Below are 19,651 nucleotides of genomic sequence, written 5' to 3' on the forward strand. Positions count from 1 at the left end.
ATCCACCCGCGGTGCCCCCGGTGCCTGGTCGGGTGCCGGCACCGAATCCGGCAACGTCGTGGGCAGGTCCCGCGCCGAGGTGGACGCCGCGCGAGCAGTGAGAGCCTCCAGGCGAAGCCGATCAAGTGTCAAGTCATCCAGCCGCTTTAGCCGCTGGATGACTCGCACTTGATCCGATAGTCGTTGCGCAGTCACATCGATGGTTGGTTCAAGTGCCTGAAACAGTGGAAGCATTCGGACACGATACGCGCATAAGTTGGTTCCCCCCTCTGTAGCCTCATAGTAGGCGCGCATGACGTTCTCATTATTAGTTTGAGACCATCGCATGCGACGCACTACACCACCGGCAGCGGGAGCCGTGGGCGGGGCAGGATGTCCCGCAGGCCCCAAGCGTGCCGGCAGCGGTGGCCGCCCTCGTCGCGCAGGTGGTCGTGGCGGCGGCGGCGGCGGCCCGCACTCGTCGCTCGACTCGCTGGTGTCGGGCGCGGTGGCGAATTCATCGCCCGACGACGGTTGCGAGGAGACGGACGAGGCGGGTGAGGGTGGTGGATGTGCGTTTCGTGGAGACGCTAGTTGAGCTCGTGTTTTGCTTCTCGTTTGCATTTTATTTCACTTAGGGAGTTTTGTCGTACATGTTAGCACATCATATTCTATGGGCAATTATAACCCTTATATATACGTAATAGTACGTAGCAGTCTTGGGTTATATTTTTCATAAAAATAATGTAGAAAGCAACATGTAAATACAAAATCTAGAAAATAATTTGAGAAAATTTATAAAAACACGACTGACGTTGACAGCGTCTTTTTATTATTATTACTTATTAAAAATTAAATTTGTTTGAATTTGAACCACGATTTAATTTTATTTGAGCTCCCGATTAAATTAAATTTGTTTTATTTATTACTTCAATTGGTTTTTCTGTACAGTAATACCTAATAAAGTGTACCAAAGTGACTCCATTCGTTCATTATTCTCGTTTGAGGTTGTTTGACGTAAATACGTTACGTTTAGTGCCATCGGACTAAATTTTTTAACAGTGTTGGTACCTCTGTTTGCAAATTTGACACTTAATGCTTACGACATTAAGCTCTTTTATGTATGAAACATTTATCTTGACTCAAAATTTACGTAAGCGTTTTTATCATCAATGCAAATGGTGCGAAACGGCATTGGGATCCACATTTGTTGACGTTTTTGTTCTGCTTTGTGTGTCTATTTCTTTTATATTAAGTCAGTGGCTGGAAGTTATTTTTTTAATACAGTTGCTCAAAAAGTGCTATTTTACGTAGCTGTTTAGGGCATTTCTCAGGAGGGCCATTTTTACGTGTCCGGGGCAAAAAGTTATTGAATTTACTGTTTAATAAATCTGAATTAATTCAGGCATGATCTTCAGCATATATTCTGTCTGGAACACTATCAAACTAATTATTTGTTATTTATATAATACATGAAAAAAATATCCAAATGCGAAAAATGATGTTCGGTGGGCGTGTCCCGCGCCCAGATTTTTTGAAACAAAAAATTATTACTCAAGATGGGGAATTATATCGAAGTTATTATCGATATTCACGCATAAGGTATTAGTTAACTGATCATATTCTATAAATCAAAATAATGTGTTAGCTCAACACATTGAATAAAACCAAATTTACGATGTGTCCCGGGCTACTGACTGATTTCGGTGTAATTTACAAACCATGTCGGTACACTTACAAAGTTGTAGACCAGGAACTCAGTGGCTCAAACAAAGTATGCTTTAGTTGTGCCTTAACCGTTGAATAAAGTAGAGGTGCAGTCACAGTATACTAAGGTAGTTTTTTAAATGTTTCTCTGTCATTCGGTGGGTTTGGTTCTATGTTTTTTTGAGATCGGTGGTGCAATTTTCTCCCACAGTTTTAGTGTCTTTATCGTTACGCAAGTGATTAAGAAATCCTCGAAAGTACGTAAACCCATCATTATTAGGTGCATCTCCTCTGTATCATTCATACTATTTCTGTAATTGCTAAAAAGCGATTAATTTTGACATCACTGGTGTTGATTTCCTTGGTTTCAGTGGATTTTTTGACCACCGATATCAAGAAAGTGATCACCGAATTCAAATCCTGCTTTGTAGACTAGTTTGTTGTACTTTATTTTCCAACTTATCACACCTAAAAAGTACAAGATATGTTTTATAAACGTAAAACTATGTACTTAAATTAAATCATAGTATAGGTAAACAAAATCACTAGTTTACAATGAGTAGTTTTTTTTTTCACAAGACGTATGTTGAAAATCGTAGACCCAATGTCTCTTTCTCTCTATCCGCTGTTGTCTTAATTTCTCTTCAAACCAATGGAGTATATTATGTGAATTTGTCCTCTGTATCACTTGTGGCCCTCCTACACCACGATACCTTGAACTTGAGCCAATTTAAATAAATGTAGTTAATTAGATCCCACTTCGTTTAAAATAACTTGTGTAGTTACATACTATGCAAGGTGCACCCACAAAACAAGGGATTAAAAATAAAGTCGCCTTCGAATGTCGAGATCGCTTCAAAGGCACTGAACGTAGGTAGGTACTGATCAATATTTCTAAAGCATAGCCATGAACACAAATTCAACATAGCCAATGTTTTAACAATCCTCAATGTCTGATGTATTTATGTCTAAATATCGGAGTTACAATTTAGCTCAAGTGTTTGACGGTGCAGGAGATCATAATGAATAGGTGATTAGATCTTTAAGCATTAGTCAACAACTTTAAATAGTTTTAAATTGAGGGAATACACGCTTTAAAACTCTGTCATTCAAAAATACTACATATTTTTAAGTCTAGCAAAATACTTGTTTTCCGTATTGTTTACATTGTTTTATAAGTGCATTAAAAATGTTTGAGCATTGAACACCACTCAAAAGTATCTTGTTTATCGGGTGTAGGTAACATAAGTTTCTTTTTGATGAGTGTGCCGTTGGATTGTGTGAAACAAACATTTTCTTTTTCATGGCACTTAAGTATGTGCGAATTTGTGGTCGACATGTCTAAAACTCGTTTCGGGACCATACGTACTTCGCCCTATTGTATGAGGATAGTCAATTAGTGTGGGATATCTTCTAGAGATGTTGTTTCATAAGCCGCAACTTGGTTATTTTAAAATCTCGAGTAAACAAAGGTACTATCTATTAAATTTATGTAAGCTATGCGATATCATTAGCCTCGCTACATTTTTTTTTATGCCACATAGGTGGCAAACAAGCATACGGGCCGCCTGATGGTAAGCAGTCACCGTAGCCTATGGACGCCTGCAACTCCAGAGGTGTTACATGCGCGTTGCCGACCTTTTTTTAAAAACCTGTACACTCCTTTTTTGAAGAACCCCATACATCACTTATCATCAAATAATAATGAAAAATATGAATAGATTATAATATAATTTAGATATAATATTGAAGTGTGATTTCTGTGTAAGCGTTTTTGAATTCGGTGAGGCAAATTGATTTCAGTGCCTGCACATGATTTCGGTGTTTTTTAAATCTCAAATATCAAAAAAACTATAAGGTTCTAATGGAGGCCTCCACTACCAATATTTTTTATATTAAGGCTAGATTTTAGGAAATGAAGTCGTGTATCAAATAAGTAAAAAATAAAATTCGGCACCGAAGTCAGGCACCGAACGTCATCTCTGAGAATCGCCCTTTAGCGTTCGCAAAGTTGTGTTTTTGCGAACTAGTGCTTTTTACTTTTCGATTTTTTTTAATTTAATTCTGACCGTAATCGATACGTCCACACCAAAAAGTTTGGATGATCAAAAACTTTATATAATTTTTATTTTGACATTAGACATATAATACGTACAAAAAGTATTGTTACACGATATAAAGTAAATATTTATTTGTTAATATAATAGGTATAAAATGTTATATATACTGAGTCAACCAAATCTTGTCAGTAGAAAAAGGCGGCAAATTTGAAAAACCGCGGGTTAGCAAACGTAGTGTTTGAATTATTCAAAAATCGTGTGTCATTTAGGTATATCTTATCTGTGAAACTGTTTTGTTTACATTTCATCGTTGTTCGATGTACATTGCTGCTTTTTGTTCGTTTCCTAGGGATACCATACTTAAGTTTGCTTTACATTGCTACTGACATATCCGGCTTGACAGACTATAATACGATATTTTATTAAAAAAAAATTTTATAATTTGGCTGAATGGACAACTATCATTGCCGCGTTGGCTGTCGTTAACAGAAAAAATGAAAACTTAAAAAGTAAAACCGGCGCCATATAGGCGCCCGCTATTTTCACTTAAAATTTAGTTGTATCAAAATAATGAACTTAAATTGCAACTTTAAGAGTGTTTTTGTATGAAATGAGTAAATGTGATTAATTTATGCAATGTAAATCAATGCTGAACGTAGTTTATAGTGCTGAATAATATATAATATCATTCCAGTTCAAGTGAAAATTCGTAACTGTAACTGTAAGTACTCGTGTAACTAATATTTGTTTTATTGTGATTTTTTCGCAAATGTATTAAAAAACGTCGTTCAATGGACGTGTGAAAGTCTTATTATTTACTTGTCCCGTGTCTTAATTTTATTCGCCTACGGCTCATAAAAGACATCTCGGGACTCGTAAATAATAACACACTTTTCACACTTGCATTGAAATGTACTATTTTATGACATTTAGGTTCATGCAATTATCTTTGGACATGGAAATCTAATTGAAATTAATTTTTAATTGCAAAAACCATGGATGAGTTGTCACCGTGCCTTCAAATAATTGAAGAATTGCATTAGCAGAGATAGAAGTCATAAAATGACTATAAACTTGTCACATAATTGCTCCTCGTTTGTTAGACTTTATAATATCTAGAAGTAAGCGGATGGATGTTTTAATAAATAAAATAGAATATTGATTACATGTGTTTATTGGTCAAACACAACTTACAGACTAACTCGATTACATGATTGATACATAGCTTATATAATAAGTGCATAAGTACACATATACCACACGCCCCCTCTGCATGTAAAAATAAAAAATAAAAGTTTTTTTTTAGGAATAATATAGTTTAGTTCTATTTTTGTGCAGTTTTTTGTCTATTTCTTTTATCTAGAATTATTACATTGGGTTCAATGTCCTTAACTACTATGGACCTAAATATAAGGGGTCCAGTTTGCTAAAACAAGCTTCGTTTTTAACTAATACTAAATCGCCTTCTGTATACTTTACAGTGTGTACATAAGTGTCGTAGCGAGTTTTTCTTAACTCCTTACTTTTACATATATTATTCTTAGCATCTAGTTGCGACTTTTGTAACCTATATTTTAATTCATACGGGTAATCGTTATGGTTGTACAAAGGATCTAATGTAATCTGTCAAATTTGTCGGTATATTACACATTTTTCCAAAAACAAGTTCAAATGGGCTATATTTGGTTTCGGTATGAACAGGAGTATTGAAAGCAAAACACCAGTAGGGTAATCATGTACTCCAATTTTGTGCCGAGTTATCTGTTTGAATGCGTATAAAGGAAATAAGATTTTTATGACTATTTTCTAGTGCACCTATAGTTTGATGATGATAAGCAGTTGACGTTAAATGTGTAATTTTTAAGAGATTACATACTTCTTGCATCGTAGATGATATGAATTCTGTGCCGCGGTCGGTAACAATTTCACTGGGTATGCCGTAGCGTAAAATAAAGTTGTTTACAAACGCAGTAGCGACGGCTACCGTGTCCTTTGTAGTGAGTGTGTACGCTTCGACATATTTGGTAAGATCGCACTGCAATGTTAGAATATAACTATAATTATTGTAATCCTTACTTAATGGCCCAACTAAATCTAAAAATATTCTACGAAAGGCTGACTTACCTGTGTCAGTTATTGTCATTGGTTCTCTTATATATTTACTATGTTTTTGTTTTTGACATTAGTCACATCTCTTTACGAAATCCGTGACGTCTTTCTCCATACCATACCAGAAAAATCGTCGTTTAATGTTATTTAACATACGCCTAATGCCTGCATGTCCACTAGTAGGTATCATGTGGTAGTCATTTAGTATGACACGAATCGTGTCTCTATCGGTAATTCTTTTTATTCCTCTTAAGAGCCAACAGGAGTGGTCATTTCTCCATACAAACGTACTCGACTGTTTCCTCCGTGGGTTTTGAAGCTAGAGCAATGATTTTTTCAACACAGATTAATATTGTCAATATCTGTGTCGGACCGTTTTGCTTTTTTTGATATTTTTGTTTTTTAAGGCGCTAGAGCCCTTCAAAAATGGCCTAATTGACTATGCCGCAATGAGAGGCGTGCTATTCAAAATTGACATCAATTAGTCAAAAAAGCAAAACGGTCCGACACAGATAATGTCATAATCATTTAGATTTCCAAGTTTGGTTACGATTGGTTAAGTTTTGGAGGAGGAAACAGTCGAGTACGAAACCTCGATTTTTGAGATTTTTACGCAGGATTTTTCGCCTTGTCCTTATCGCACTAGTTTTAGGAGCCGCTTCCGTTAGCGAGACGGGTATATTTACCTAAAATATTTAAATCTTAGCTCCTGTTGGCTCTTAAAATATGTAACCGCGGTCCGGTCCAACTAGGTAATTTGTTTATAGAACGTGTTAACTCTTGAACATTTTCTTTATTATTTTCATTTATTATTACATATACGTCATTTACATTAATATTTTCACAGAATGAACCAGCCCATCGACACCCCATAATATGATAACTTAGGAACGTACTTGTTACCAAACCAACGTTGAGGCATAGTAAATAATCTTATCGAATTAAAATGACTGCTGTTGCATTTTGGTAACACATACCATACTTGCTTTCAAACATAGACGTATTATACCTACTTTTCTTTAGGTTGGTATGATCGGTAAAACGTCTATATACCGTCATTCTAAATTGTCGTGAAAGCGGTTATGTTACGTGTTTATTTTTGTGTTTAGACCAAATAACTTTAGCTTTTATTTAAATGGGGGGCAAATCTTTAAGAAAATGTGAAGTTTGTGGGGTCAGGCATGTAAGGAAACTTACTTCTGATATATTTTTAGCAAGATTTCCTCTTGATTCGAACAGGTCGGTAAACTGATGTTTTTGTGCGATATTTTCATTTTGAGTCGTTCCCAGATACTAATTTAATTAGTTTGGAGTAGTTTTTATCGTTTACAATCCTTGATTAAAACGAAAACATTCTGTGAATAGATTCTTCTTGTAAAAAACTAGGTAACCAAGACACGAATAGTGTGCGAACAACTTATCGATAATCCCTTTATTTCAGATATCGACTATGGGTAAAGGTAACAGGTAATGAGGATTTGGAATATTTACCTATACAAAGGCTGAATGAAACTCCAACCTCTGAATATCTTTCCCTTTGTGGGAAGTTGGAGTTCACAGCCTTCACAGGCAAGACTCAGTGTTTGCAGGAGTGCTCTAAAAGTAGATTGTAGCTTTAGTTACGTTCATAAGCGTATTGTAATATGCCTACGTAAATATAAATCTATCTGTATCTTATCTTTATTATGTAAAATAAAATTATTTTTATATTTTGCATTTATTTTATTAATCCACCTGATTTTCAATATTTACTTTTACAGTAGTACAGTACAACAGCACGTATCGCACATTTATCGATATCGATAAACAGTAGGTACCGGAAGTGTCGAGCCCTAGCGTTGTTTTTTTTGTGTTGGCAGTATTGACATGTATTTGGTGTGTTGGCACAATGTACGTTCTTAATTCGGTTTAAGGCTTGTTCGAGAGTGCCGACTCTTAAAACGTAGTAGTTAGGGAGGCGAATAGGGGAATTTTCGGCAATACTCGAGCGTGGCAGTTTAAGATATGAGAGATACCTTAGACCTAATAGAACAACCTTGTAAAGTATTTAGCTCTATATGTAGTGACGCGCGCCTAGGATAGACGATCAGATTAGTAAAAAAAAATGGATAGTCTGAAATACTCGAGCGCGTCAGATTAAGATATTGGGGGTTGATTTTAGTGTTTAAAGACTAAATTTAACTAATCTGACGATAAGTCCTTGACGCCGCCGAGTTATAGGGTCGCGAACTTGTAAAAAAAAAACTTTAATCCGGCATTCTCGAGCGCGATTTTTTTATTTTTTATTTTGAAGAATATAATCTAAAACTTACTAAAAATACAAAATCTGCCGGTTTCCGCATGACCGGAAGTGTGGAGGAGCCATTTCGTCTTCCTAAGAACGCGTTACGGCATATAAGTCGCGAACGATACATTTTACAAAAAAAAGTTTAAATAAACAAAAAAGGTAATTTTATTTTACACAAAAAAAGGTCTCTTTACATTTTTGTCCAAATAAAAAGCGCGGCCACGGAATTTTTTGAACCAAAAAACCTTTTTCGGTCAGATTAAGAGAACCCACCAACATTTTTGTCAGATTAAAAAAAATATGCTTTCAGGATACCGAGATAAACCTCCCCTATGAAAATCTGACGCGCTCGAGTATTTCAAAAAAACTTTTTTTTTTTGCATTTTCAAAAATTCATCGTAACTTATCGTCACGCCGAAATCGTCAGTTTTTTTAAAGGAAGCTTCCTTGGGGCCTACTTAACACCCCTTCCGAAAATCTGACGCGCTCGAGTAATTTTTTTTTTTTGCATTTTTGACTACTTTATATGCCTACCCCCACCACGCAAACCGGCAGATTAGTATACCGTTGTTATCAGAGGCACTCGGGGCATACGTAGTATGAATATCTGACGCGCTCGAGAATGCCCAAGTAACTGTTTTTTTTAACATTTTTGAAAAACCGTACACGTCAAACCCACCGCTAAAATGGTTTTTGCCATACGAGCTTTTCTTTTCGAAATTATTTTATCTTTCGATTTTGATAGGTCTCGACGGCGCCGTTGAATTACGCCATTTAGCTACCTCGCCTCCCTAACTATAGTGATTTAATACTCTTTGGAATTAACTCAACGCCCTCGCAAAGGCAGCTCGTGCGCAATGCGATCGGGATGTTGGTTTGACGTCAATTAACGACTTTGTTTCTACAAATGCGAACTCTTCGCTCTCTTTAGTTATGTGTTGTTCTAATGATGCTGCAAATCGTCTCAATTTCTGATCACTCGTGGTGCACATATTTAGTCCGAACACGCGCGGCACTCATATATGGTCCGATCACGGCTTTCTAAGGAAACACGCGCGGCGCGTGGCGACTGGCTAAGGGTCGCCATGTACGGATGGATGTTTTAATAAATAAAATATAATATTGATTACATGTGTTTATTGGTCAAACAAAACTTACAGACTAACTCGATTACATGATTGATACATAGCTTATATAATAAGTGCATAAGTACACATATACCACAGGTACCTATGTAGATGTTATGATTATAATAGGTAATATAGGTTGTCTTAGAAGTAACGCGAGATTTGAAACTAATACTTATTATTATTATTTGCTGTCAAAATTGTCAAATCCCTACTAAAAAAACCATTTCACAAAAAAAAGACTCCAAAAAGGTTAAAATAAAATAGTATCCTTTATTATATATTTGAATGAAATAATGAATGAATATATTTGAATGTTTGAAGTCGGTGCCAAGCCAAATTTAGAATTTAGAAGCAAACCATAATTTTGGTGCGATTCGTTAAGGATGCGGGCGATGCGGCTATATAACTACGTACGTTGGATTGCCTTTCACGGCAGCAATGAACATACTTTCTGTAGGTAGATTTATTTCTTAGCGAATATGTACCTAGTGTCAAACTCATGGTAAGGCTACAGTTGCACTACATCAAATTGGTGGTTTTCGGAAGCAAATGCTTGAGCTACTTAAGAAAACACCGAAATCACCATATACGTGCCTTTGAAAATTGAGGAGTTCCCTCAATAGGGATGTTGACAATTACGTACGCGATTAAGTCCCGTTGTATAATTTAATAATGTTGTATAATTTAATAATGTGTAAAAATCGTGAAAGTTTAAATCAGTGAGACACGTAATAATTACAGAAAAAAATATTAAAAAAATATATTCATTAATTTTGAATAAAAAAACATGTATTTAAGTTTCGTGTTTAAATTTCGCGCCTAAACGCTCCAAATTGTCACGTGACCTTGATGACGTAACGGCGTTTTAAACAAACTGCTGTCAGTCATTTTTTTTAATTCTTTATATGGCAACTGACAATTTTTTTTAAAGCGTTAACACACTACCGCATCGGACAGCGACCTTCTTTCTCGCTCTAACTTATAGCTGCGTCCTTAACGCACCACCTTACACACTATCGATTCGTGCGCCGCACCGCACCAAGATCGCGTTTCGGTACGATAATCTGTAGACACTTAGGCAGGTTTTATAACTGGTCTTTGGTGATTCCACTGTGATTACGTCACGCGCTCCGATTGGCGTTTGCAGTCACGTGATACTGGGCATTATTTTAAATACTTTTGATTATTTTTAATTAATTTATTACGCATATTTACACTTGCAAAATATGATTTTCCGTGTTCTAATATTCCCTGCTATGGTAAAAACATAACATGTTATATATTCGCGATTCATGTCAACATCCCTATTCCTCATGGATTCCATCATCAGATCAGAACCAAAAATACCACGAAAACACCTTGTAGGTAACTTCTCTAAAAAAAAACACTCGAATTGGATCACGAGTTATCGCTGAACGGTTCAGCCTGAACCCTGAACATACGACATGGCCAGAACAAACATAGTGAGGGATATTAGAATTACGAGTATGATAGACGAAAATCTAAACTTCAGAGACCAAGTTTCCACGGTTTCAGGTCAGGTCCGAAAGCTGATATATACAATGAAATTACTAAGAAAATCAGCCGATTTTGCACTGTTGAAGATGAAGACTATATATTTAACTCTTGGCCAGTCAATAATCAACTACTGCATTCCTGCCTGGGGAGGTTTAACCTCGTCTCTTATTCTTAAGTGGCCCACTGATTAACAGTCCGGCCTGTCAGTTAGAACAAAAATTTGACAGTTCCGAACAACTGACAGGCCGATACCGTCCGGCGAACTGTTAATCAGTGGGCCCCTTTAAACTAGAAAGAGCGAGATGAAATCAAGAGCTACGAGCGATCTATTCAATGACGCCCAGACCTGCTCAGCGTTCGGAAGCTCTACTTAGTAAAGGTCTCTGCCCACTACACCGTATCATACCATGACCGTGCTATGAACGTGTCAGGCAAAAAAAATATTTTTGTATTAAAAAGTATGAGACTAATGCCCACTAGCCCGTTCCGTCACCGACCATACCCGTAGCGTGCCATGCACGGACCGTCAAAAATTGTCGGCGAGGATATTTTGCCGGTGCCGAAACGCTCCGTGCATGGCACGCAACGTTGCCAGAACGGTGCGTGCAAGCGGTGAAACGGTGAGCATACGGGTTATAACCGCGTATGGTGACCGTTCTAAGCCTGTTATAAACGCATTGCCGTATCTGTTGCTCGCTCTTGCCAGTATGAGAACCATTCGCTGGCTCTTTCTGACGAGTCTGGCTCTCGCGAATAAAACGCGGGTATAGTATGGCTCTTCTGAGGTGAACTTTTCGCTTCGAACCATAGAGAAATAAAGACAAGAGTGCTCACTCCATACATCAGTTCAGACTATTAATTTCAGTGTCTACATCTAGCATCGAGTAGCGGAACTATCAGTACTGCTACTTGACAATAGATGTAGCACCGACCGGAAAGTCTTATCTCAACAGCATAAGACTTTCCGGTCGGTGCTACATCTATTGTCAAGTAGCAGTACTGATAGTTCCGCTACTCGATGCTAGATGCTAATAGTCTTTTTGTTACTAAAACTGATGTATGGAGTGAGCACTCTATGTATTTTTTTCTCTATGCTTCGAACCATAATCTTTCAAACAAAGGCCATTGTCTCTATTATCGCAAACCCGCCAGCTCGAGCGTTAGCACGTGCCAGTACAACATTCATATTGAAAAACAACCGGTATCGTCATAGTATTAAGGTTCAAATTTAATGTCACTGATATTCTAGATATTACGTTTTGGTAGTGTAGGACCATAGACCGCCCCGAAGCGATACGGCACTCATATTATTTTGATACTTAGTGTGGTGTTCAAAATGAAACGTGGTTACATATTTATTATATTGTTTTATTTAAATTATTAGCTTGCGGTGGTAAATGTAATAATTTACAAAGGTGTAGCCAGGGATCGGATACCGGTATTTTTTGTATGGGAACGGAAACGGTATTTTTTCGTTCTTTGCTAATTACTTCATTTCTAATTAGGCAATCTAATAATACGAAGTCGTAACCTAAAAACACAACTGAGTCCTACATTTCGAGTATAAAATAATTCGAAAATATGGTTACTTCTAAGTTTTTACAAAAAACCGGTTCCGATCCCTGGGTGCAGCTGCAAGCATTGTTATTTTTTCTTATCTTTAAAATAACGATACCTACTGTGAAATTAGCACCTCTGATGTGATGCCGACGCATAGTGACAATAAAAACACTGATAAGGATTTGCGACCTGACCACTATTGTTTTGCTTAGGTAAATACAATAGGTTTACGAGAAGAGCGGTGTGCAAGATCCGTGTGCATGAGTAGTGGGGCACATTATTTTATCATTTACCGACCCTACATCAGGCTTAAGTCGGTTTCTAATATCCTAACCGTGTGCTTCGTGTTATTTATATAAGTACTCTGCCCGATATTGTTAAAAACTTGACGATCTGCTTACGCGACCCTGGATTTTGATTGTAAGAAATTTATTATATCTGATTTTTTATGACACGATTTTATCTAGTACTTAGTAAGTAGGTAACTGTTTATATACCTACACGGAAAAATGTTGATTATACCTATGTTAAACTTATTAATCTTAAATTTACATTGTTACCTTAGATTTTGTTCATCATCATCATAATTTAAGAGCGTGGCTCTTGTCGGTGGAGTATGCGCCAGTTTTCGCGGTCCTCGACTAGGTTCTTTAGGTCCCTGTAAGACACGACATTTGCCTTTGTTTTTAGTTGTTGTGTGTAGCTTGCTCGTGGTCTTCCTCTTCTTCTTCTAGCTTCGATTTTGCCTTCTAATATAGTTTTAAAGAAAGTGTCGTGTCTTATCAAGTGACCTATCATTCTGCCTCGTCTATTCTCTATGGTCCTCAGATTTTGTTATATAACAAATATACAACGCTTTATCATAAAATATCCGGGTGACCGAGCTTCGCTCGGAAAACATATAAAAACTCGAAAATGCGCGTTTTCCCAGAGATAAGACCCAGCTAGATCGATTTTTCGCCCCCGAAAACCCCCATATAGCAAATTTCATCGAAATCGTTAGAGCCGTTTCCGAGATCCCCGAAATATATATATATATATATATATATATATAAATAAATAAATAAACAAGAATTGCTCGTTTAAAGGTATTAGATTAGATAACCACGTTTCATTTTTAACACCACACTAAGTATCAAAATAATATGAGTGCCGTATCGCTTCGGGGCGGTCTATCGTCCTACACTACCAAAACGTAATATCTAGAATATCAGTGACATTAAATTTGAACCTTAATACTATGACGATACCGGTTGTTTTTCAATATGAATGTTGTACTGGCACGTGCTAACGCTCGAGCTGGCAGGTTTGCGATAATAGAGACCATTGTCACAGCAAGGCCATTGCCTTTGTTTGAAAGATTATGGTTCGAAGCGAAAAGTTCACCTCAGAAGAGCCATACTATACTAATGGGATGAAACGCGGATGCTACGGGGATTATAGGCGGATGCTATGGGGATTATACGCAGTTACTACGGGCACTAAACCCGTTATGCCCGGATATGAAACGATGTAGACACGGTGTAGTGGGCATAGTAGTCCGTGTCTCGGTACATTCCGTGCCGGATACGTTCATAGCACGGTCATGATATGATACGGTGTAGTGGGCAGAGACCTCGGGTGGCGTTGCACGTACAGTCAGCTGCAGAGAGAGGTAACCCCGCTGCATATAAATTTGTTTGCGGGGGAAGTCAAAAGTCATTAGCTCATCCAAGAACACATTAATAAAATATCACATTTTTAAAATTACTGCTACTGCTGCTGTAAAACTACATTTGCACGCCATTTCTCAGTCTTCTTATACCTCCGAATTTACAATCGACTAGTTAGGTTGTACGAATTTAAAGAACACTCCATTTCCGAAGCGAAAAAAGCGTTATCAAAGAACTTAATGCATCATTAAAATGTAGAATGTGGTTTATTATATTTTTGAAATAGCCCGAGGAACAGACAACATTTGCGTAACATAAATGAATAATATCTGCGATATCGAGCTTTGCTCGGAAAACATATAAAAACTCAACAATGAGCGTTTTCCCAGAGATAAGACCTAGCTAGACCAGCGTAATCGTCTCTGTGTCAAGATTGCTTTGATACTGGGTAAACGTGCGTTGCTAAGTACCTTCTCGTTTGTGACTCTATCCTTCCAAGAGATGTTTAAATAGACTGCTCAAATGTCCTTATTTGGTAGAAGCTCACTAGAGTGGCTTAGTTAGACCCAAGAGACATTTCAGCTAGGACTTTACTATTAAGTAGTGATCTATTCTATGTTCATTCATTCATCTATGGTATTCACAAATAATTGAAATATCTACTTTTGGAAAACCAAATCCAATTCGTAATTGTTATTTATCGACGGATGCGCAACGAATACCCTTATTATCATAATAACCGACGCTGGTATTAACAGCCGCTCCAATCGCGTTGGAGTAAATCTGCTCCACTCCCAGTGCAACATTGCCGTCACCATGCGAGTCCTAATTTTGTTATGTTTGCTGGCTCCTCTTGGAGTTTTATGCCTAAATCTGCGCCCTGGAGAGGAGGTTAGTTAAAATTACTTTTTATATTCTAAATAAGGGTTTATTTTTTTAATGTTTGTAGGATTTACCATAGAAGAGCGGCCATGAGGCCTAGTAAGTACGAGTACCTACCTACATATTTCAGTGTGACAGAACGGATAATAGCTAGGTATCGTTGGATTTAGCGATGTCTCCAGAGAACGGCATAAGCACTTGTAATGCTAATAATGTGGAGGGGATAGTTTTTGTATTTAATTTTTTATATGAAGACACTAGTCCCACGGCTGGGAAAAGGCTCCCTACTATAATGGCTAAATGCGGAGGGGATTGTTTAAATAATATAACTCACTGCTGGGGTCGGACAAAAAGTGCGGATGACGTCAAACCACTTATAGGATGATTTCAAATAGTATTTTTGATTTTCATAAACAATTATCACTTATCATTTATCAACCTCTTTATTAAACGATATCGCCACTTGAAATGAGTAAGTACGTTTTTGACTTGACGTACATGCTACATTGTCAATCAGATGAACAATAAATTGACTTCGTTATTGTTTAGCTATTGTATCTTCACGATTATATTTAGCTAAAATTTAGCTATAAAAGTATAATAACATCAAATTATCTTTTTTTATTTTTACTAATCTTACCTACTGTTCCCACTATTGACTATTAAACCTATTTATCTGAGGATCCCACAGACTTGTTCTAAGTGTTCTAACTAATTTCAAATAATTATACCTTATGGTAACAAGTTTCGTGAAATTTATTTTATTCACTATATCACCCTACCACCTGTATTATTAATTCCATGGATTTATTTACGATTATTTTGTTACTTCATTAATACTACTTTGTTACTACATGTCACACGGAAGTTTAAATACAAACTCAAACATCATCCTGTGTGATTACGTCATTTTTACGTCATCCGCACTTTTTGTCCGACCCCTGAATATAAGTATGACGTTAAAAAGATGACTGCGGTATCTCAAATGAAAACTACGTACAGACATGTACTTAAGTAAGTACTTATCTGAAAGTTCCATTTTCGAGATCCGCCTGAGAACGAACTTTAAAAATAGTGTCCCAGAATCTAGGCTCAGGCGCCTTAATCATCCTAATGCTGTAAGTACTTATATTATTTACATATTAGTCCCTTTCCAAATCGATCGCAAAACTTTTAGAGTACTATGCAAAAAAATACCGGCCAAGTGCGAGTCGGACTCGCGTTCCAAGGTTTTCGTACATTAAGTCCGACTCACGCTAAATTTGCACATTTCTAATAGGTTTTCCTGTCATCTATAGGTAAAGAACTATTTATTGTGATTTTATTTCATAATTTTAGACCCAGTAGTTTCGGAGATAAATTAATGGTAATTTATTGCCTATTTTCTTTAATTACTTCTGAATTTGTTATCCTATAATTATACAAAAAAAATATATTTGATATTCTCACAATAAGCTCTTTTATTTGATATGTAACACGATTTAGTTTGAAAAAACTTAATCGTTTTTAGGGTTCCGTACCTCGAAAGCAAAAAACGGACGGAACGGAGGAAAATCATTTATTTACTTTGGGTTATAAACTTAAATATATTATGTGATTTATGTGTACCAAATTTCAAATTAATTGGTCCAGTAGTTTCGGAGAAAATAGGCTGTGATAGACGGACAGACAGTCGGACCAGTGATCCTATAAGGGTTCCGTTTTTTTTCCTTTTGAGGTACGGAACCCTAAAACAGGATTTATGTGGCTGCCATTCGTAGGTAATAAGTAACAAAAACGGCCAGATTTTTTAAATTTGGTAAAATAGGTTCCCAGCCGCGTCTGTCTGTCTGTATGTTTGTATGTTATGTTGGCATTAAACTCAAAAACTACTGAATGGATTTTCATGCGGTTTCCACCTATAAATAAAGTGATTCTTCAGATTTTTTAAATTTGGTAAAATAAGGTTCCCAGCCGCGTCTGTCTGTCTGTACGTTTGTATGTTATGTTGGCATTAAACTCAAAAACGACTGAATGGATTTTCATGCAGTTTCCACCTATAAATAGAGTGATTCTCGAAGCTGGGGCGGGTTGCTAGTATTACATATATATGCATGTATACCTCCGAGTCACTCTACCTCTAGTTGGTCGGGGTGGAAACATTATTCGACTGCAGGCTAAGTACTCTTCACACTTAAATGCTCGATACTCACTTTACGCAAAGTACAGGGGCCTTACCATGATGTCTTATTGCCATTCTGTTTAGGACCTAAACTGAATTGTTAAAGGATGGAAACAGAATCTCAAAAAAGACTACCACGGACGCTGCGCGCTAAAATGTCGGGTGAAGCTTTATCTTCTATATTTTGAAATTCGCCCTCTAGGTCCATTAAAAAATACACCTGTATGTCTTAAATCTGGGGGCACGGCCGTGCTCCCGCCAAGACGAGACAAAGGGCAAAAGGCAGTGCATATATATTTTTTTATTTAAATTTCTAAATAAATAAAAAATAAAATATCTTTTCTCGGCACGTTTCGTGGTATTTTCGAACCCCCGTAGTTTCGGCTTGGATATCACATTTACAAGCGGGTCTATCGCGAATTTATTAAGTTACCGGCTGTAAATGTGATTTACAATGTGTCTACCACCAGTTTGGCAGTGACATAAACGCTATCGGTAACGTAACATACATTAGAAACTATGCATTTCGCTCGTAGGTACTCGCGAGCGAGTTCTATATAGTTAGGGAGGCGAGGTAGCTAAATGGCGTAATTCAACGGCGCCGTCGAGACCTATCAAAATAGAAAGATAAAATAATTTCGAAAAGAAAAGCTCGTATGGCAAAAACCATTTTAGCGGTGGGTTTGGCGTGTACGGTTTTTCAAAAATGTTAAAAAAAACAGTTACTTGGGCATTCTCGAGCGCGTCAGATATTCATACTACGTATGCTCCGAGTGCCTCTGATAACAACGGTATACTAATCTGCCGGTTTGCGTGGTGGGGGTAGGCATATAAAGTAGTCAAAAATGCAAAAAAAAAATTACTCGAGCGCGTCAGATTTTCGGAAGGGGTGTTAAGTAGGCCCCAAGGAAGCTTCCTTTAAAAAAACTGACGATTTCGGCGTGACGATAAGTTACGATGAATTTTTGAAAATGCAAAAAAAAAAAGTTTTTTTGAAATACTCGAGCGCGTCAGATTTTCATAGGGGAGGTTTATCTCGGTATCCTGAAAGCATATTTTTTTAATCTGACAAAAATGTTGGTGGGTTCTCTTAATCTGACCGGGAGTTTGAGTTTTTATGATGCTTCAAGTCAAAAAGATTTAACTTTGGACAAAAATGTAAAGAGACCTTTTTGTGTAAAATAAAATTACCTTTTTTGTTTATTTAAACTTTTTTTTTGTAAAATGTATCGTTCGCGACTTATATGCCGCAACGCGTTCTTAGGAAGACGAAATGGCTCCTCCACACTTCCGGTCATGCGGAAACCGGCAGATTTTGTATTTTTAGTAAGTTTTAGATTATATTCTTCAAAATAAAAAAATAAAAAATCGCGCTCGAGAATGCCGGATTAACGTTTTTTTTTTTTACAAGTTCGCGACCCTATAACTCGGCGGCGTCAAGGACTTATCGTCAGATTAGTTAAATTTAGTCTTTAAACACTAAAATCAACCCCCAATATCTTAATCTGACGCGCTCGAGTATTTCAGACTATCCATTTTTTTTTACTAATCTGATCGTCTATCCTAGGCGCGCGTCACTACATATAGAGCTAAATACTTTACAAGGTTGTTCTATTAGGTCTAAGTTATCTCTCATATCTTAAACTGCCACGCTCGAGTATTGCCGAAAATTCCCCTATTCGCCTCCCTAACTAATACATCAGAAAGTAAATTACGTAGACGTTAGAGTATAGTGTGTTTATATGTTAGTTTTGACACTGTCAGTGACTCATGTACGGGTATCTAAATATGTGTTCAAAACGTTAGGTCAAGTTTCAAATGTTATGTCGTATAGCAAACGAAGTGAAGGTCAACGTTTAATAGAAGATTATCTTCTTCTTCTTCTTCTTTTATTTTATGGCGGTCTGGCCAAACAAGTTGGCACAAATTTGCCAATGTCAAGTATAAAATACTGCGATCTGCACCTGAGAACAGACGACAACACAAACATATACCAACGCCCACACAGAACATGAAAGCACTACACGTTTTGTTATAAAAAAATGTGGAACGCTTCACGATTTTGCGTGTCATACTTGCGCAGGGGCCATGCTAATCTTCTCTGTATCGTTCCAATTTTTAGTATATGTACTGCCGAAGCAAGTACATAGAAGATTATAAGTACCCTTAGCACACCTTAGCACGAGTCACTGACAGTTTCAACAATGACATATACCCTACCCATGGTAACGTCTACGTAACTTACTACCGACATATTTATTTCATTAGGGTAAATAATAACAGAAGTGACATTCCTATGTAACGATTATACAGTATGTATCAGTACGAAAGGCCAAGAAAGAGACCCATTAATGTTTAGGTCATACTGAGTGTAAGATTCATTAAAATTACTAATTATTTGAAGCATATTAAATGAAATAAAGAGTTGAATAATCATTGGCAATCTATAATTTAGTAAGTTTAAAAGTAACGTTATTGATAGTTGACCTTTGTAAAGAGTAGGTAGTTTGAAGAAAGAATAAAAGTACTGGCATGGCGGTTAACGGGCATTCGGTTACGGGCAGAGGTGACGGGAGGACGATTGTGAAGTGAGGATTGCAGATTAA

At 37.0% G+C, this 19,651-nt stretch overlaps 1 non-coding gene across 1 annotated transcript; it reads right to left on the bottom strand.

The window, feature by feature from the left end:
* Window positions 1–19,083: 19,083 nt before the first annotated feature.
* On the bottom strand, window positions 19,084–19,191 carry LOC134658913 (U6 spliceosomal RNA). Its single transcript, XR_010097779.1, has one exon. It is a non-coding gene; the product is annotated as a U6 spliceosomal RNA (small nuclear RNA).
* Window positions 19,192–19,651: the final 460 nt, after the last annotated feature.

This window comes from Cydia amplana, chromosome 23 (genome assembly GCF_948474715.1).
Source record: "Cydia amplana chromosome 23, ilCydAmpl1.1, whole genome shotgun sequence".
Taxonomy (NCBI): domain Eukaryota; kingdom Metazoa; phylum Arthropoda; class Insecta; order Lepidoptera; family Tortricidae; genus Cydia; species Cydia amplana.